This window comes from Saccopteryx leptura, chromosome X (assembly GCF_036850995.1).
Source record: "Saccopteryx leptura isolate mSacLep1 chromosome X, mSacLep1_pri_phased_curated, whole genome shotgun sequence".
NCBI classification, from domain to species: Eukaryota; Metazoa; Chordata; class Mammalia; order Chiroptera; family Emballonuridae; genus Saccopteryx; species Saccopteryx leptura.
The window spans coordinates 59,336,133-59,341,596 of NC_089516.1; positions in this window are offsets into that span (position 1 = coordinate 59,336,133).

Genomic DNA, 5,464 nt, shown 5'->3' on the forward strand with positions numbered 1-5,464 from the left:
GTCAATCAGAAGTTGCCCCCGCCCCTTTAGCGAAAGGCACTGAAAAATATCACGCCTCTTGTCTTGGATCACTGAACTGGGAGAGATCTTATCAATTAGAGCCCCGTGGGTGCGTAGATTTCGTGGGTTAAGCTAATTTCAGTGATTGGATCCGCAGCTGTGCTCCAGAGATCATTTCAGGCTGCCTGTTCCGCCCCTCCCCCAACGCTTGATTGTTAGCTTGAATGGCTGGGTGAGGTGCCCCGCCCGCGGAGAGAATCTCCTGACTAGGAAGGACAGCCTTGGCGCCCGCACGGCACGGGGCGCCCTCGCAGTTTCTCCGCACGCCAGTGGACGGGGACCGCGGCACGGGGGTGCGCGCGGTTTCTCAGCACGCCAGTGGACGGGGACCGCGGCACGGGGGTGCGCGCGGTTTCTCCGCACGCCAGTGGACGGGGACCTCGGCACGGGGGTGCGCGCGGTTTCTCAGCACGCCAGTGGACGGGGACCGCGGCACGGGGATGCGCACGGTTTCTCCGCACGCCAGTGGATGGGGACCGGGCGCGCGCCCGGTTTCTCAGCACGCCAGTGGCCGGGGACCGCGGCACGGGGGTGCGCGCGGTTTCTCCGCACGCCAGTGGCCGGGGACCGCAGCACGGGGGTACGTGCGGTTTCTCAGCACACCAGTGGACGGGGCCTCTCTGGATCGCGGCACCGGGCGTGCGGTTTCTCGTCACGCCAGTGGTCGGATCGCGGCACGGGGGGCCGCGCGCAGCTTCTCAGGGTATGCTGGGATGGCCGCCAGTGCCCAGGCTGCCGTCCCCGAGTGCGGGCGGGCAGCTGCACGTGTGGGTTAACTCACCACAGGTGTACTCTGTCCTGGGCAACAGTCCCTCTGCTTTCGGTGTGTGTGTGGAAGTCCAGAATGCTCCGAGGATAATTTTTTCTGTTTCTAGTTGATAAATTTGTTGAGATTTTGGGGAGATCTGTCGGACGCGCTGCTCACGGCGCCATTTCCGTGACGTCACTCCTCTGTTCCATTTCTTAAAAAAACTTTTCCCTTTGTTTTTCAGTTAGGGAAGTTTTCATGACATATATTTCAGCTTATTTTTTTTAATTGGCTATATCCAGTCTAATTATTCCATCAAAGTCATTTTAAAATTTTTGTTGCAGCTTAAGAATTCTAAAATTTTCTTGATGTTTTTAGGGGGGTTTCAATGTCTCTGCTTCTTTACCCACCTGTTCTTTAATATTGTATATTTTTTTCCATTCAAGTAATGAGCATATTAACCATAGTTATTCTAAATTTTTGATTGATAATTCCCAAATTTCTATAATTATAAGTTCAGTTCTGGTGGGTTTTTTTCTATGAATTAAAACGTGTTATTTGCATTTTAAAAGATCTTGTGATTTTCTGTAAAATCTATAGATAATGTATCAGTAAGGTGACCAATTGTTCTTCCTTAGGGAGGACAGTCCTTCTTTTTTAAGTTCAGTCCTCCATCGAAAAATGTCCTCCTACATGTCCTCCTTTTTGATATTGGAAGACTAATCTCTAAATGTTCATATTTGATCGATGCAGAGTAGATCCATTGTGTGTAATGTGACATATATGTATCTAAATGAGTACTTTATTCATACAATTATTATTAAAAAATAATAGACATGTAAGCATAATTACAATATAAAATATTACAAATGTTTCTCCTCTGTTTTATTGTGTTTCTCTAAGACTTCTTAAGTTATGTTTGAGATTTGCTGTTCTTTCAGCTATAATAATCTGTTATACAATTAATTTCATTCTGATCAAAATTTTCCCTGTTAAATTTATATATGTTCATTGTAGCAATTTTATAATGCTTAAAAGATAAACATTCACAGCTGAACAATGCAAATATAACCATTTTTAACAATTTGGCATTATACCTTTTTCATCTTTCATTCTGGATGTTACAATTGATAACTAGAAAATATATAAAAACAATATAAATATACTATTATTGTCTAGTAATTGAGGGCATTACAGTATATCATATAGTTGTAATATTAATAGCCACTAAAATACCTATAAAGACTATCAAGACAGAAAAAAATGAATATAAATGTGCATATAAGTGAAAAAGTAGAATATAAAATTGTATATAAAACACAATAATAACTATGTTAAAACCATGTAGAAAAGCTAGGAAATAAATGTGTTTAAACATTACACAAATAACAATGATTATATTTGGAATTAACACTAAAAGCAACGTATTTATTTTTCTAAATTCTTCTCTTCCAAATATTATACACATGCACATGTGCACACACACACACAACAGGTTCTATATTTTAGCTATGGTAGTTTCATAAATTGTTAAATAGACTGATGTTCACTACACTAATATAGAAGGAACCCAAATTTTAATTGGGCCTATTCTTCTATGTTGTAATAAATGATTCATCTCCAGTATTTCATAAAACAGAATGGGAACCATCCTTTTTTGAAAAGGAGAAAATTACTCCTAATTTATATAAAATCTTAATTATGATCTGTTAACTAGAATGTTTTTATGTAAATGACTCTAAGTATAACTTTTTTTTTTAGAAATGAAGAAGGAATAATAAGCCCTTGGTTTACATTGCAGGAGCTTTATCTCATACCTTTTTTGCACTTAGTGTTGATAGTAAAGATGTTCCAGTAAAAAAGTTAATTAATGTAGTCAACATGACACAATGCATGGTTAATCAACCATTAAGGTGTATAAATATCACCTGGAGAACTAGTCAAAAAGAAAGATTTTATGGAGCCATACTTAGAAATTCTGAATCAGTAAGCATTTCATAGAGATGGCAAATTTGCATTTATGTTTAAAAAGAACTCAATAGGAAAAACATGGGTTGTTGATATTAGGAAGATACTTATTAAGTCATTGAATTCTCCACTTACTAACCATGGAGCTACAAACAACTTATTAATAATATCACTTTAATATAATACTTACCTCTTCATGGTTGCTGTGAAGATTAAGCAAAGTGATATTATGAAAAGCATTTTACACATGATGTATGCTCAATAAACTTTATTGTTTAATAGAAGCAGTAATAATTATTATTATATCCAGCATATATATTGAACGTTTTAATTTGTTGAGCATTTTAGGCACTTTTATGAGTATTCATTAATTTTAGTTTTACAACTCGATAAGTATTATTATTATCCTTGCACATAAGGAAACTTAAGCATGGATATTTTAAATAACTTGTACAAAGTCATCAAGCTAGCTAGTATAAATGTTTAAAAATGAACAATTTCAAACCAAAATAATCTGGGTCAATTTCTGTTTTTAAAACTAGTATGCTAGTATGTATATATACATATATGTGTATATGTATAATTATATATAATTAAATAGTTCATTTATACAATAAAAATAGAACTTGTTGCAAATATACAACACAAGAGTTGTCATCAATATGTCATATTATTCTCTCTCTTCAAATAGTTTTCTATGCAGGTTCTAATAGCAACACAAGTGTATCTCAAAAATATTGGAAGTTTGATTGTAGAATACTGCAATAAAACAAATATTTGCCCTGGCCGGTTGGCTCAGCGGTAGAGCATCGGCCTAGCGTGCGGAGGACCCAGGTTCGATTCCCGGCCAGGGCACATAGGAGAAGCGCCCATTTGCTTCTCCACCCCTCCGCCATGCCTTCCTCTCTGTCTCTCTCTTCCCCATTGGAGCAAAGATGGCCCGGGCGCTGGGGATGGCTCTGTGGCCTCTGCCCCAGGCGCTAGAGTGGCTCTGGTTGCAATATGGCGACGCCCAGGATGGGCAGAGCATCGCCCCCTGGTGGGCAGAGCGTTGCCCCATGGTGGGCGTGCTGGGTGGATCCCGGTCGGGCGCATGCAGGAGTCTGTCTGACTGTCTCTCCCTGTTTCCAGCTTCAGAAAAAAAAATTGCAAAAAAAAACAAAAAAACAAAAAAACAAAAAAAAAAAAACACAAAAAAACCCCAAATATCACAATAAAATGAGTTATAATTATTTGCTGGTAGAGGGCTTACCTTTCAGTTTGTAAAAAAATACTCAATATCTGATGCACAAAGTACAATAAAAATTGGGTATTTAGAATAAATACCCAATTTAACCTTTTGCTTACCTGCCAATGCCATGATGTTTTGATTATCATAGCTCTATAATATAATTTGAAGTCAGGTCATATGACCTCTCCAGCTTTATTCTTTTAAAAAAAATTTTAATTGATTGATTTTAGAGAAAGAGTAAAAGAGAGAGAGAGAGAGAGAGAGAGAGAGAGAGAGAGGGAGAAATCTTATTTGTATTTACCTTGACTAGGTATTGAACCAGCAACCTCTGAACTTCAGGATGATGCTCTAAGCAACCAAGCTATTGGTCAGGAAACCCAGCTTTATTCTTTCACAAAATTGTTTTGGGTATTTGGGATCATTTGTGGATCCTTACAAATATGATGATTCTTTGTTCTATTGCTTTAAAAATGACAGAATTTTGATGAAGATTGCATTAAATCTATATTGTTTTGGGTAATATGACCATTTTAACTATTCAGATTCTTCCATAAACACAAAATATCTTTGTATTTCATTTTATCCTTTTCAATTTCTTCTAATAAAGCTTTGTAGTCTCAGTATATAGGTGCATCACATTCTTTGTTAACTTTATTTCTAGGTATTTTATTCCTTTTCTGCAATTGAAAATAAAATTTTTATTTCTTTTTCTAAATTCTCATTGTTAACATATAGAAAATAGTAAATTTTTGTATATTACTTTTGATTACTGTGAATTTGCCATATTTCCTTATTGTTTCTAATATTTTTTTGATGGAATCATTGTTGTTTTTTTTAATTTTTCTTAAATGAGAAGCAGGGAGGCAGAGAGACAGATTCCAGCATGCACCCCAACCAACTAGGATCCACCTGGCAAGCCACCTATGGGGCAATGTTCTGCCCACCTGGAGCAGCTGCTCCATTGCTCGTCAACTGAGTTACATTAACACCTGAGGCAAAGTCATGGAGCCATCCTCAGCACCCTGGGCTACCTTGCTTCAACAAATCTATGACTGTGAGAAGGGAAGAGAATGCTAGAGAGAAAAAACAGAGAGGGAAAATGGTGAAGAAGAAGATGATTACTTCTCCTGTGTGCCATGACTGGGAATTGAACCCAGTTCATCCACAGACCAGGCCAATGCTCTACCACTAAGCCAACAGGCCAACGCCTGGGAATTTTTACATACAAAATCATGTCATCTGCAAAAAAGTGACACTTTTACTTCTTCCTTCCCAGTTTGGATGGCTTTTATTTTTTCCCTGCCTGATCACTCTGGTTAAGACTTCAAGAATTATGTGGAGTAAGAGTGGTGAAAGTGGTAAACTGTGTTTTGTTCTTGATTTTAGGGGAAAAGCTTCCAGTATTCATTATGTAGTATGATATTGGCAGAAATTTTCTTATATATGGTCTTTAGTAT